Raw genomic sequence first — 16,428 nt, forward strand, 5'->3', positions numbered from 1 at the left:
GTGTGACAGCCATGGACCGTATGACAGTCCCTGTTTGGCCTGCCTCTGTTTTGCTTTCAGGTTCTTCCTGCTGGCCTGGCCCCTCCCAACTCGTTGACAGAGTTACATCACCTGCTTGAAGCCTATATAAACTGGGTGGTTTCAAGATGGCTTCCTCTCTCTCCCTCCAGGCACTTAACTTGGTTTTTGATTGTGTTCTGAGTTTAGGACACATGGTTAAGTAGCTACATTTTCCAGGCATCCAACGCCCACACCCACTGTGTTGTTTGGGTGTGGTTGTGTGGCCCTCCTGAATGAGCTGGCCGTGGAGGCTCTTCCGGGATCTGATCCCAGGACCTCTCGCACCCAAAGCGAGACTCATACCCCAGTCACTCATGTGAATGTTCGTCTTCACTCATGTGAACCAAAAATATCTTAAGATTTGAAATTGAACGATCCAACCATCTTATTTGTTTGTTGTCTTCTGGCATCAAATTTAGGAAACATCACGTAATTTTGATCAAAATGTGCAAACAAAGTTATATGAACTATATTTCCCAATTGAATTCATAGTAACAATAAAAAATCACTCACAACAAAGCCATCGCCACTGCAACACAGCTGTCATCACTTTCTATCATAGTGAATAAAAGAACATAAACATGGTGACATCACGATAAGAGAGGTTATCTGGTGATACTCTTCAATGCAAATGAAAGACAGTAAACACAGTTACTGTTTGGAGTATAGTACGTCACAACACAACCTGATACACAACACAACCAGTACACCTAGTGTTGCAACGGTGCAATAAGATGGTTCAACACTCACCTTGCAGGTAAAACTTAGCTCAAGATGACATCATTACACTAGCTGTATTCACTCAGGAACACAGGAGGGAATGCCCCGTCAAAAATAAAGAAAATTCTGCCTATGTAACAAGTGAACATTGTGATTGACATGTATCTTCCTGAAATTTTGGAAGGTAATGGGTGAAGGTCCTCCTCAAACAAATAGAAGTCAATAAAACTGAGTTTACACACAACGTGAATTCATTTGATCAAAATCACATTACTTCTCAAACGTGCAATCATAGATTCATAAATCATAAATCTCCCCTCGTTTTTATCAGAATGTATTTATCATACTATACTCCATATTTGTTTTTTGCTTTTTTCATTGTCCTGCTTTGGGAAACAAGTGTTGAAAGGTGGTACAGTATGATTTGCCTGGTGTGGCACAGATATAAAAGTACTGCAGTGTGTGTAAAGGGGCATTCATTCTGCAATAACAATGGTAATTTACAAGGCTTTAGTCTTCTGATGCATTATTTTATTTGAGAAATTGTTTTCAATGATTAGGGGCGGCTTTATCTCTGTTAAAAAGGTATAAAGGTGTTCCTTTGTGGTTGCATGTATGTGTGATCACCAGTTTACTTTAATGAGATATTTTTACTAGAAATCAGATGATTCTGAGTTTTTTCTAGTTAAGACTGTGAGATGCATTTAAAAGCTCTGAGAAGCTGAGTGGAACTTTTGATTATACTGTTCCCAAAAGTCAAGAATGAACTTTCGGGCTCAGATGTTTTGTTGTTTTGTATCTGTATGTATGCAAAAGCTTTCATTACATATGCACTACAAAAAAATGTGTTCAAACTGTGTGACTCATGATCAAGTTTAACTATCTTCTTGGCATTAAAAGGGACCAGTGGCAATGGAAAACAGTGCGAGGCGTCACTGTGCCAGTGGTAAGAAAATAAAGTGCATAACTGAGAGATTACACAACAAACCACAGCAGGGCCCAAACCGACTCTGCTCGGAGAAAGTTCTGTGTTTAGAGCGTAATGGCATCCTGTTGAGTCTTTCAGCAACACAATCATTTATGGAAACTCATATTTGTGTTAGAGCAAGAACAGTGAGATGAAAAAGCGATGTAAGCAGTCAAAGAGTCCTTCCAGAGAGTTTAAGAAGCAGCGCCTCGCTCGGCTCTGGCAGTCAGGCATTTTTGTTTTTGACCCTGAACCTCTCCAGGCTGCTCGCTGAAACCTGTAATTAACTTTAGCTGTAAAAGTAAAGAAGGGTTGATTACAAAGTCGCAGCACTCCTGAGGAAAAGTGAAGCATTACAGCATTCAGAAATCTCTCTCCTGGGTTCAGAACGATGTCACAGAATAAAGGACACAAAAAGCAGTTACACATGTGCGCTGGATGAACAGTATCTTACTTTCTAAACTCTGATTTGTACATAACAACTTTCAAAACTGAATAAAGCTAGAAAAGCTCTGGGCATTCCCATACAACCCCCAAAAATTCCAATGTATATTTCAGTCGAGTCTCCTCTCTGCTTTTCCAGGCAAAGTGTGGGATTTGTGGTCAGGGTACAATGGAAGGATTCAGAGGAGGGAGCGGGGTGGGAGAGTCGCTGCTGGCAGAACTTGTCCAACAAACTTACCATGTTTCTCTTCCATCTCTTTTTTGGTTTTCTCATCTGAAAACACCCAGTCTCCTGTCTTAATTGTTTTCCTTTGTCAGGACTCAGAGTCATGGAGACGATGAAATGCATCCCAGGCAGCGAGCGGCACACGGAGGAGGGTTTTTTGGCCCTCGTCTTCAGGGCTGCGGTGTGTGCTGACCTCACAGTGAACTGAAGGAAAATGGGCTAATTCTGCCGCTGGCTCTGCGGCTCCACCCCTTCACCATATAATTATCCCTGTCCAGATTATGATGTTATAATTATGTTAATGAATGCATCGGGGATGGGTAATTAATGGAAGACATTTTCTGTTTTTGCTGCAAACAAGATGAGTGGTGGCTTGGAGGAGCAGTGTGTTTACAAGTCTGCTCTCTTTACCTGCGAATAACTCGTGCCTTATGTTTCTCAAACGCAGGGTTTAGCCTCCTGAGACACAGCGTCCTCATATGGGGACATTACATTTCGGGTTTTCTGCACGTTATACTTCATTCTGCTTAATTTAGACCTGCTGTTCTCTTTCGTGGATACGTTTCTGTCATCTAGTCGTAGCAAAAGCACAATACATTAATTGGTGCGAAAACAAAATGCCGGTCCTGAGATTAGAGTGAACATGGTACAAAACCTCATCAAAATGTTATGTTTGAAATGTGTTAATTTATGCTTATTAACATTTGTAGCTTAATGTGGGATAAAAAATTGGATTCACTTTAGTAACAGTAACAAGCGAGGGTGGCTCTAAATAGAAGATGCTCGTTAGAGGATTTTATTATCGTTCATGTGAAGTGAAGGTGAAAGGAAGATAACAGTTTGAGAAGTTGACGTTACTGGCTTCACCGCTTGCCTCAGATACATTCTGTTAATTGTGAAATGAAATTATACGTTAAAAAAAGCCCAACATGACACCTCGCAAAACAATATCAGTCCTAATCCAGATATTGAAGACCGCTGTCTCCAGATGATAATCCAGCTCTGAAGCATCCCACGAGTGCAGAAATCTGAAGCAGCACAAGTGATCACCAGAGAACAACACAAAACTATACCTCCTCATCAGACCGTCATCATCATCCTGACAGTGTTTTGTCACTTTGCTGCTCAGAGTGCATGTGGATCGATACCTCGGCCGTTAGCGAGCCCTCTTGTGTGAAACCGCAGACAGCTCAGACGTCTCCTCGCTGTCTTGTTGCTGATTGAACATCACTGTTTATTAATGTCGTCCTCACAACCAAAGAATGAAGACAGGCTAGACCCGGGTTGTTTTTCACTGGGTCTAAACCAAGAAATAAACAATAGGCAGTTTTTTAAAAAACCCATAAACCTGTTATGAAGTCTGTTAAATGAAGACGAGGCATGCACACATATTTCTGATGTTTGCTCGCCACATGTCATCCAAGATTGGAGGCGCGCCGTTGAGAAATGCTAAAGTTCAGACATTTTGGAGGTATTATCCTGAAACATGGAGGGTGTTTGTCGAGTCATCAGAAAGTGAAGAGTAAACATCCAGTGAGGTCAGAGCTGATTAAAGACGCCTCTGTGACTCAGCTGCCCAAAGCACTGAGTCAGTTTTACCTCATCAGTCATTTTAATAACAGAAGACACATCAAAATACATTCATGTTCCAATGATTTGGGTACAAACTGAGGTCAGGCTCAGTTCAGATACTCCAGTTTATTTATCCACCCAACACATGTTTCTATGTTGTTGTTGTGTGGTTAGGTGTAGGCACACACATCACTTGGATAGGATCAGGAAAAGATCATGTTTTGGCTTAAAATACCTGGTTTTGTTGCCAGAAACATGGCAAGAAAATGTCCTAACATCTCTTTAAAAGTGCCCATTGGTTTTACGCTTAAGGCCCACACGCACTGAAATGTATAAGTGATGGGCCTCGTTCGACACTTAACACACTAATGCTTCTGAAGCGCACTGCAGGCATCAGATTTAAAATGAAAATTTGAAATATATATTTAATTCTAGCTCTCTCCAAGCAGCACCACAGCTGCAGGGAAAAGCAGCCATTGGTTCATTTGGCGCTCGAAAAGTCTAAACAAGGTCGGAGTAGGGCTTGAAGGCAGTTTTGTGCGCCTCACAATTCTTTTTTCGCAAGTTCGGCAATTTAAAACAATAGGTTGAAGTAGAAACAGCCGCGTCAGACGCTTTCAGTGCATTTGGGCCTTTATAAATGGTGAAACACTGTCTCCAACTGTGGTCTGTTGCAGGACAGTAACGCCACCACCAACATACATTATATACCACAGCAACATATTGTAGAAATGTTGGTATGACACGTACAAATTTAAACGTGCCTGTGGTTTGCAGAGAAATGCCAACATGTTCTTCTGGTGACTGGGCTGACTTCACTCATTAAATGTAATTCAGTCTGCTTAAACATCAAAATCAAAAATATTATAATAATCAAACTGTTTCCCATTAAACTAATGTGCCTGTGCACACTGATGGGGCCATGTTTGAAAACAAAAACACACACAAGTGCTTCATTAACTCAAATTTGTTTCACCTGGTATGTCTTTATCTAGATCATGTGATTGCCTCCAATTGGCTGTGGCCACTGTACATGTGAGGCCACATGGTGTTGATTGCTTGGAGCCCTGATGAAGATTTAATGGTCGAAACATGATGGCTCAAGATTTCCCTTTTATTGTTTTCACCACGACAATAAAGGCTTTTTTTTATATACTTCCTTTCCCATTTCTTGATATTTTCTTTTTTTCGTTGCCTTGAATGTCTTTGGAATAGGGGGCGGCTGTAGCTCAGGAGGTAGAGCGGGTCGTATAGTAATCATCAGAGCACTGGTTGCTGCATGTCGAAGTGTCCTTGAGCAAGATGCTGAACCCTAAATTGGCTCCTGATGAGCAGTTGGCACCTTGCATGGCAGCCTCTGCCATCAGTGTATGAATGTGTGTTAATGGGAGATAAAGTGTCTTCTGGAGAAGTGTTTTTTAATTTTTTTGAGCTCAAGGCGCACCACAGGGCCAGCCACAATCTCAAGGCACAGCACTGAGCATCTGACTTGTCATCTCATCACTCTGTCCACTCTGAGTCTAGAATTTACCTCCGTATCTCTTAAATTAAAATCTCATTCATAACTTGTTATGTAGTTGTTTATTACAATAATAATCTTTGGCTATAACAAAATCCCACACCACACCCTTTCAATGGAGAAAATGTGATGCATTGCCATTTAATCTGCCTCACATGCAAACAAATTAATAGGTAACAGACTTTTAAATTTTGCATTTAAGTCTGAATCGTATAATAAAACATTTTTAATCTAAACCATGGATTTGGAACTGTTTCACCATAACTGCATCACAACACCACATGCAGCTGCTGCCCTTTTTAACTTCTCCGCCCCCGCCTCTCAGTCCTCTTCTGTCTCCGTGTGATGGACTGAGTAAATGTTTTGCTTCAGGCGTTACTGTCTAGCCCTGATGGATTAACTGCAGGCAAACTTTCATTTTTCATAGTTTCGCCCACTCTGAGGGAGAGACACCCTGCCTCAGGAATGAAGGTAAATGTTTGTGGCTGAACGGCAGACTACAGCTAATGAGTTTAATTAACGCAGGTAACTTTAAGAAAACAAAGGCAAATACACCGCAGACATACCACGCTGGTTAACCAGGAAACATTATCAAGTCTGGTTCAGACAATTACAATAATTACAGTAATGAAACTGGTTTTGAGGCAATCTTTTCACCAAGAGTAAAGATTTTTTAATTAAGCTATTAAACAATAGATCATCTTTAAGTAAAAATTGTTGATTTTAGATTAAAATACATTTGGGACATTTGGACTCGTCATAGTGTGAAAACCACAGGTGTGACTGATAACATTAAGGATGGCCCTGTTGTTTGAGTGTTTTGAGAGTGAGTCAGCATGAACAACACCAGGATCCTGAAACTGAAGCAGCTAAATGAAATTCAGCCATCACTACATTTATGATTCACACCTGCGTGTGCACTTCCTACTGTGACCTGTCAAAATGTCTTCTGTGAGAAAAGGCTCTTAGCCATGTTTTCCAAATTTTCAGTTGATGCTAATGATATCAGTTTAACTTTGTTTATTTAACCAAACGAACATTAATTCAATCAGGCCTGATCCAATATCAAACTTGATAGCTGTGTATCACTCTAAATTCTAAACCACCCATGACTGATTAACCATAATGTAAGTGTGCTTCATTGGGAATATGATTAAAAACATTTGCAAAAAAAACAAACATTCAGCTGCTGAGTGAAGTCTTGTTTACTCTCCCAGCAGATCTCGGATCTGCACCGAAATCCATCATATCCATCCGTATTTTATACTAAAACTATGAAAGATTTGTTAAAACTGTTCGCACATGTCTGAATCTCCATTATCTCCACTGCACATTGGTGTGTCTTGTTACTCTCTACGTCCTGCTCACCTGTGTTCCCAGTGTTCTGTTTCCCTCCTGTGTTCCTGTGCTGATTGTTTCCCCAACACATGTCTCACATCTGTCTCGTTAGCACTTCCCTGTTTCCAGTGTTTCTCCACCTGCATCTCATCCCCGCGTTAGTTTAGTTTGTATTTAAGCCCGTGTCGTTCCCTCGCTCTTTGTTGGTCCGTCTGTTCAGTTCTCGTCCTTGCGTCACCCCTGTTGTCATCTCGCCTTTGTCCTGTGTTCCTGTGTCTTTCCCCTGCTCCTCATGCGCTCCTTGTGTTCCTCTTGGATTCACGGTTTGTTCTCTGTTTTCGTTTTAACTGTTGTTGTCTGAATTATCTTCATTTGCCAGCATTTTGTTAACTTCCCTTTTGCTTATCTCCCTTTGGACTTCGGATTATTTGGACTGGTTTTCAGCTTTCATGAAAGCTCACTGTTTGTGGTGAATCCGCCTGCTCCCGTGTCTGCATTCGTCATGCACTATTCCCTGAGGAATTGACAAAACCGGCGCAAAAACACTCTATCTCGTCATGTTAAAGAAGGTGAGAGCGGAAATCTGTTCAGTAGCTTTTGTGTAATCCTCCTGACAAACCAACAACAAACAGATATGGGTTGGAAGATACAAAATCCCTCTATGTTTAAACTTACATTGTTATTGCAGACTGATACACCAAAGATTGTACGTAAACTAAGAACATTTTTGCGTCATGTTGTGCCTCTCATGAAATAACTTGACTTGTGCTGGGATCTATTCTGGTTGTTTACTATTGTATTGTGTTTTTTTGTGTGTGTGTTTGTACTCCACACCACGATGTAGTAGTCACGAGTAAATAAAAACATCTGAATCCGAAAATATAACCTCCTTGGTGGAGGTAAATCCAATCTTAACTCAGTGTGTTGTTATGACAGAGTGCATGGTAAACTGATCTTGGAGCTGTAACCAGCAGATGATACTTGAAAACTAATTTGTTAAAACAGTTCTACAATTTTCTGTAGATGCACTTATTGATTAATTAACCAAACATCAATGAGTAGCAATAATGTTTCATCATCATCATCATCATCATCATCATCATCACATTAATCATTTCATTCATTCTTAATTTCAATATTCGGGACATCTGTGTCAGTATCTACTCCTTCCATCTCTTCACTTCTCTTCATTCCAGTGAACATGTACACCTCCACTCTCACACAAACAACCTTGTATACATCTGTTCACACACACACACACACACACACACATCCACTGAGTTTTGTCAGTTATGTTTCTGAAATCCAGAGCATGAAGTCACTGTAAACTAATTACAACCTGAACAAACATGACTCACTTGTGTGACTGCGAATAAAACAGAAATGACAGTTGTGGTTGAGCCTCTTGTTTCCTCATTAAAACACAGCAATGAGTAATAGGACGACCGGCTGTCACCTTTACGGTTTCCAACGACATGACTTTGCTGTCACTGTAAACTATTTCCTGTCTCCACTAAACTATTAGTATAAAAGTCAGCAATGTACACATCTCGGGCTCAGCCCTCCAGTGAATGACTGAGGTGCTGTTTATTTTCCAGTCCGTCTTTGTTTTGTTACTTTAAGCACCATGTCTGTCAGCCATAGTGTAATTATATGGAGACAGAGACACAGGAGGGGGGGAGGCGTTGGAGACAGCCTTCTCTTTCAGCTGCTGTGAGCCGCGACCAGTACCGCCTGAAGCTGCTCGCCTCTTGACAAGCAGCCAAGAGACTCTTCGACTCCCGTTTAACCCCTTAGATCACCTGAAGAGCTTTTTTCACAATTCACCTGATGGTTTCCTCAAAAGGGTCCTGATCCCCGAGGCAGAGAAACGAACTGGAGAAGGTCAAAGAAAGTGACGGACGGACAATTTATTAAATGGTTTTTGTGAGCTAATCAATCAGAAAATGTACAGAAGATTTCCTCAGTAATTATCTGTCATATCTCAAAATGTGTCAAACTTTTCAATTAGTCATGAAATGTTGACACTCAACATGTTCCCTTATTTTATATTTTTGCTGCTGGTAGCTAAGCTGACTAAATTAAATTTCACTTATTCCTCTGTCACAAGGTTTTATTTGATACTTTGTGTTCACTCCCACAACCGCTAGCCTCATTTTATTCAGAATATACAACATGTCATCTTTCACCTTTATTCTAAAGGTCATATCTCTATGCTTTTTCTACAACACTCACCTTAAAGTTGAGGTTTCTGCCAAACAATGACGTTAATAGCAGCAGTTGTGGAACTAAATTGAAAGTGCTTTTACTCAAGTATTTCAACTTTACTGAACTATTTCCATTTTTTTGCAACTTCACACTTCTAAGCCACTACATCTCAGAGGCAATTAATGTACTTTTTACTCCACTACATTTGCCTGACAGCTTAAGTTACAAGTTACTTTTCAGATTAAAATGTTTCACGTCCTGTCCAGTGAAAACATGTATCTCCAGGATGAAGTGACGGATGACGTGTTCCTTTATGTGTTGGGAAAAATCTCCTGCATCTTAATTTAAATGACCTGTTTAAAAAGAACAAAAAAACCTTGGATTAGCTGGAAAATACAAAAATACATCATATGATAATGTGATTAGCCTTTGACAAAAATGGCTGACATGTGTGAACAAAAACAAGCTAATTGCTGTTGAGTTTTCATTCACACAATAACATGTTGATATTTTTCTTATTCTGCATGTCAGTGTGTAACAGGAACTTTTAGAAAAATGCTACTTTGGACGATTTCAACACAAAAAAGGATTTACAGCTTTAATGTCAACCCTATCGACACATATGAATGTGTGCAAACTGCGGATACGCTCAAACTTTATGTTTGATATATCTCAACTTTACATTTCTTTTTGTTAAATTTCATGTTGTGACAATACCGTGCTTATAGTCTGGTTATCTTTAGGCACAAAAACACTTGCTAAGGGTCAGGAAAGGATCGTGTTTTGGATGGTTTTGTTGCCACAAACACGGCTCGAAAGTGTCCCGACACCTCATTAAACTCTAAACGTGTATGTCCAAGGCTGACCTTTGTGCGAAACGTGGCGTATCATATTCACATTATATGCTCATTAGCCACCTTTCACGTAAAGGGGGAGTGGATGATGGTGGCATTATTATAGTCAACAAGACTGCCAAACGGCACGCCACCGTTTGAGTCTGTGGGTTGGGTTTTCCAGCAGTTTTTGTGGAGACCAAAACTGTCTATTTTTCATTGGGAGTTGGAAAATATCCATCCGTGTTTGTGTTGACCAAAACAGGTATTTGAAGCCAAACCATGATGTTTTCCGAACCCTAACCAAGTGGGTTTTGGGCCTAAACCTAACCAGAGCGTACGCACAGTGCTGTGACAAGAAAGAAAGAGAAAATTCAACCTGGGCTCAGAAAATACACCTCCTGAAAAGGATTTTCAGCTTTATCTATAGTGTAGACCTGACCTCTGATGAGCTCCAGAAAACCTCACTCACTGTTTCATATTTATTAATGCTGAATGTGTTGTCTTAAACCCAACACACACTTTTACATGTTAAATAAACATGATTCAGGACTGATTCAGAAGTTAAACAGGAAGGCTTTGTCTCTGGATTCTGGACTGACATGTCACATAATGTTCCCTACATACTTTTGAGAAGGATGCAGTTACACTGAAAATGTATACAACATATGGTGGTTAATAGTGGTCCAGCAGTGGTTAGTGTAAATATCATGCCTGGTTATCCTGGCACAGAGCCACACCACCCAGACAATAGCTGCAGAGACACAGAGGATGTTTGACTGTTTTCATAGAAATTTTCATGTAATTCATTTTACAAATCCATAACAAAGAACAATTCTGCCCAGAGACCACACAATCAAGAATCAAACCAGCTCCCCTTCTGGTTTCAATTTGTTATTGTTCGCAGATAAAAGGTTTCCTTTTACAAAAACTTGCATTTACCCAAAATACCACCAGAAAACCAATGTATGACTTGACTTTTCTTCTTGAAGAGGTCTAAATGTTTTCCATATTGTGGGACTCTAAATGGATGCAGGAAATGCTGTCACTCCGCTCTGCTCTCCAAACTTCCAGAATGAGGTTTTGGCTCCGGCAGATGCCAGTGCGGTAGATTCCAGCGCGGTACCGACCCTGCTCAGGTTTCCTCTCGCTGGGAGAGAGACTTCAGGAGTCTCCGCCCTCTCCCGATTCTCCTCCCGTCGCTTTTCATTCAGCTCGTTTCAGATCTTGTGGAAATGTGTTTGAGGACAGTCTTGTTATTTCTGTCTGAGCTCTCTAAACTAAACTGACCCAAAGGCATCTTTTAACTGTTGACCAAGCCCATTTTTTTCAACTGCAAAAAAGATCTTCTGTCAACTCAACATGTACATAATCTAAACAGTCAACAATGTTGGAGCTGCAGTGGAGCTGCAAGCAAAGCACAACAGAAAGCAGCGTAAAAAGCTCAGAAAACAGCAAAGAGACCTGAACAAAATGAAAAGAAGCAGAAAAAGAAGGCAAGCAGATACAGTTTGTTTCAGTCAGCCTGGCAGCATTATTCTAGGCTCTGGAAGCCTGTCCTGGGTTGGGCCTGTCAGGAGTCTGGGTGTGAAAATTATATATTACTATGCCGTTTAGAGCTGACAGGAATCAGTGTAAAGAATGAGCCTTTGAATACACCCTGAATGAACCTGACAACATTATAAGTTGTTGAACTCGTCTGTTTCGTTTAGGGACTGCTTGTGTATCGACTCCCTAAAACGCTGTGAGGGAAAGGAAGGTTTTAATGGTGTCGGAAATAGTGTGACAGAATAAAACTACTTTTCATCAACAGCTAACATGCTGTGGGCTAATCTGTGCAGCAGTACTTAGTTTGAGCTAAATGCTAACACAGTGTTCACAATGACAACACAAACATGATGATGTTTAGCAGGAAGGCTTTAAGGTTTACCATTCACCCTCTTGGTTTAGCATGTTAGCATGCAAAAGTTTGCTAGTTACTGCTAAATATGAAGTACAGCGAGGCTGATGAGAATGTAACTACTTTACTGATTTATATATTAGTGTCATAAGCTTGACGAAGGCACAAACATTGACACTGATTTCATGTTTGGAAATGTTGGTCACCTTTAGGCTTTATGCAGAAACAGAAATTTACAACAGATGGCAAGATTTTTAAACCAAATTGTGACATTTAAATATTTGTCCTGAAAAGAAGGAAGACAGAAACATCAGGCTGTCATCAAGGTAATTTCATTTCACCCTGAGCGGGACTTGGATGTCTGTAACAACCTTTATAGCCATCCGATCGTTGTTGAGACATTTCACTCAATACCTACAATGTAAACCTCATCGTGGTGCTACATGAAAATTCATATTGTCACCAAAGACCTGGGATGCTGGTCAGTCAGGTACAGCGTGAACACCAACATACTGAAGCTCAAAGCAGCCACAGAACAGCAGACGACAACAGCAGCAAGATGAAGAGGGAGAGGAATTCCCCAGACTCCTTTATAGAGCTGCTCAATTTTGTGAGTTGTTGAGTAAGGGCAAATACACACATTGTGAAACGCTGTCTACGACTGGGGACAACGAATGTCTGGACAAAATTTTGTTGCAATCATCTCATATTTGTTGACAAATTTCAGTCTGGACTAAAGTGCTGGACCGACCCATAGACCACCTTTGCCATCTGTAGAGTCACGCTAGAAATGAAATGATGCTTGCATCCTAGAACTTTCTGTTTTTCCCTTTTTACTTTCAGAAAATACCAAAATAAATATCAGTGTAAGTTGTCCCAGAGCTTCTGTTTGCGAGCCTGTTTTGACTCTTTTTCACATTTGCTCTACTTGACCAGCACCCAACTTTATTATACAGCTGTCAGGACAACTCCTTTTTATACCTCCGATAAAATAAAACTGAAGTAGATTCTAGTTATAGATTTCTGCAACCGTTCCCTTAAATTGCCTTCCCTGTTATAGGCCTACCTATTCATAAACTCATTAATTATACATTTGAAAAGTAATGGATCAGCTCTGAAGCCTTTCATCTCTGTAGGTATAATTACTCCTGCTCTAACCAGCTGCACACGTCATCTACCAACTGTGGAATCAGCAGTATTTGTTACCAAGACTAAACTGTACTTCAACATAAAAAGCAGAGCAGGTCGACATCAGACAACCCCAAACTGTTGGAGACATTAAACGTGACTCTTTCATCCCTCTTCCTTTCTTCTTCTCTTTCTCCCTTTGACACACACAGACATTATTCCTCATATCAAAGCGTTTTATTGAACCATGGCGGCGGGCTGAAGCCACAAAGCCTTATTGTGTGACCTCCTCTTGAAGCACTCAGAGGTATACAGCCATTTTTCATCCCCGGCCCTTTGTCTCAAGCAAGGTGTTAAAAACAGAAATAAAAGGGTGGAACTGAGAGGTCTCACTTTCAGAGAACTCACTTTTAGCTCATCATATGGACGAGAGAGGATGAAACTGCCTTGTTTTCCTGCAGCAGTAACCAGATAGTGTTTCAAAAGGACAGTTTGGGGTGATGAAGAGGAGTCGCAGCGAGTGAAGCATTACATCAAATCAAAGCGTTAAGGGCTGCCAATTAATAAAGTCTTTTAATGGGGACTCACGGTTTATGTGTGAAGCTGTCAGTCAAACTGGGGTGTAGGTGAGAAAGCCGTTGGCCTGTCAGTGTGCTAGTGTTGCAGGTACTAGCCTGAGCCCTGAAGGCTGACATTACCGCAACTACTGATCTTCTCGAGATTGTCAGAGGAGTTGTCAACACATGCCCTGCAGTGCTGCAGTTGGCCTTCGCTGCTGTTTTCAAATCAGATGTTTATGTTCTCTGTGCTGCTCAATGTTTTGTTCGTACGTTTCGGAATGCTGGAAAGTCCTGAAATCAAGACCTGATCCTCAAAAAAGTACCAGCGTTCTTACAGAAATGAGGAGGAAAACCACAAAAATGTTGGTGTGAAATTGCCCCGGGGTTCTTCTCGCACCTGAAGATAAAATCTCCAAATGTAATACATATGACAGATTATGCTTGTTACTTTGTAAGATTAACACTTTCTCACATCACATAAAATGCAATAATCTGAGGAATTTTGGTCTATTTCTCACAGGAAATCTGCTCGAGAAGGAACAGTACACGCAAAAATTCAGTCATTATGTCTCCACCACACTGATGGAAAGTTTGGTGAAGTTTCATAGCCGATAAAACATTTTAAGAGCTCCAAAACACCTGAAGTAGATAGGAACTTGTTTTAACTAAAAAAAAATAATAAAAAAAATAAAAAACATATGTCGATGTGTCCAAGTGTCTTCACTCTAGCTGCTAAGCTACAAATGTTAGCACAGACTGTCTGATGTGGGCGCACGAGCTCGACTGCGTGTCGTTTACATGTGTGTATGCGTGTGTGTGTGTGTGTTTTGCTGTGAAGCTCCGGAAATATTTTGTGAAACTCCAGCTGACTCTCCATTGGCACGGTGGTGAGCAATATATTGAATTTTCCAATTACCAAAATCAGTGTTTATTTTTCTTATCTGACCGCCAAGAAAATAAATCCATTTAAAAATGCACTAGTTTGGCTCTGATGCTGCACCAGAGAATGGAAATACCTGGTGGTACAAAATTGTACCTAGTAAGTACAGTACTTGAGTTAAAGTACTGAGTCTTAGATTCTGATTGAGACATGCAGGATTCAGGTTTTTCAATAAAACTGATCAATTTCTCAATTAAAATTCTTAATTTCTCAGTCAGTCATTGATGTAATCAGGCTATCAGGGTAAGTCAGGGTAGTAAATACATCACTACTGCATGCTGTCTATGTAACTCTTTTTCATATACAATACAGTTATAATAAACAAGATGTGAAGTATCAGGAGCGATACCTGTGGATGAACTGTGGAAGACAACAACACCTGAAACTGTGGTTTGGTGGTATCTTGTCTAAAATCTACACAGTACTGCAGGGCATCAGAACATGTTGCTATGCAAGTGTAACTGGCATTTCTTCAAATCATCTAATTATGATTTGATGTGAATGTTCACAGCCTTCGTTCATCAGCCGACCTTTTGTATCTATCTGGCATGCACACATTGCCTCAAACTATTCTGAACTAAGGAATATGCAAATAAATTGAATTGCCAGTTATCGCCACACCTGCTTGTGCCTGAGCCAGAGACACACTGAAGGACAAAATCAATGACTTTACCTACAATTTTAGGCTGAAGTTAATGTGTATGATCATTATAAACACATTTTCTGAACATTTTAAGATCGTACACACAAATAATAGCAGTGTCTGGTTTTGGGAGCCTTGTCACATGGCAGATACCCATCAGTCGTTAGACATTTTACTGAAGAGACATTTCCTATGTTAAATTGAATTTATTGAATTGAATTAACTTGTTCAGGCCTAAAGAAAACAAATCATCTAATATTGGAAAATAAGCAAAGTTTAGAGAAAACCAAGCTAGAAATATATTGTAAATGTGTGCAGCAGAGCTTGATGTTGTTTTCTTCTTCTTTCCTGCAACTTTCATTCACTCAGAACCTCTCAGATTTATCATGGGGCCTCTTGGAGGAGACCCGACCCCATGGGACCAAAGGACAATCCACCTCGACCAGCTGAAATGCTACTTTCACATTGTTGCATCATTATAAACAGTCCAGTAATGTCATGCTCACGGGGGGCATTTTTCTGTGGAAAGTAACTTTTAAATGTGGTACTTCTAACTTAATGTTGCTGCCTTTACAGACTTTACAATAACTGATTTCTGTAGTTGTACTGGAACTTTTTAAGATCTGACTTCTTCTTCCACCATTCGTCTTGTAGCAGTCTCATTAGTCAGTACTTGCTCTGGATTGACTGCAGTAGATTCAGATCACCTTTTGCACAGGAGGCTCCTAATTAATGATTGAGAGCAGCTTGGGGCATTCCCCTCAGCCAATCAGCGTGTGACGACGCCCTCTTTGTGAAGGCTTAAGACGGGTGGAGAATGGCACCAGGGTCATTCTGGTTCATTCCTTGATATACTGCAGACATCATCTTCAAAAATAGTTAGTCAGAAACTCTCCTCTGTTTAGGCCCTGTTGAGATTTCTGTCCGTTGTTCTTCCTGATTGAGGGAAATTCTGAGCATTCTGCATTCTTGTTGAGTGACCATAAAAAGTCGCTGTTCAGCGACGTTACCTGCATCAGGGCCGTGCTTAGTGCTGTTTGTGCAAGAGTTGTGCTTGTGGTACAGCCTGGCGCCTGCACGTTTCTTTTGTTTGCCTTCACTCAACCCCTTTATGCACCTTTTTTTTATATACTTCATTTCATTGGGGAAACTTTAGAGGGTGGTTAAAGGAAGTTCCCAATAGTTATATCATTTTTTTACATGTATTTTCATGTGGTGTGGGGCTGGTTCTCAGGAATCTTTCCCGCCAGTACCACCACAAACTTATCACGAAACTAACAAAAACCATGTATAACATGCTGTGGAATTCCATAGAATTCCATAGAAAAGTATACTCTAAACTGATTTCTGTGCTCTTGTTTAACCTAAAA

Source organism: Pagrus pagrus (assembly GCF_965226575.1).
Source record: "Pagrus pagrus genome assembly, chromosome: 1".
NCBI lineage: Eukaryota > Metazoa > Chordata > Actinopteri > Spariformes > Sparidae > Pagrus > Pagrus pagrus.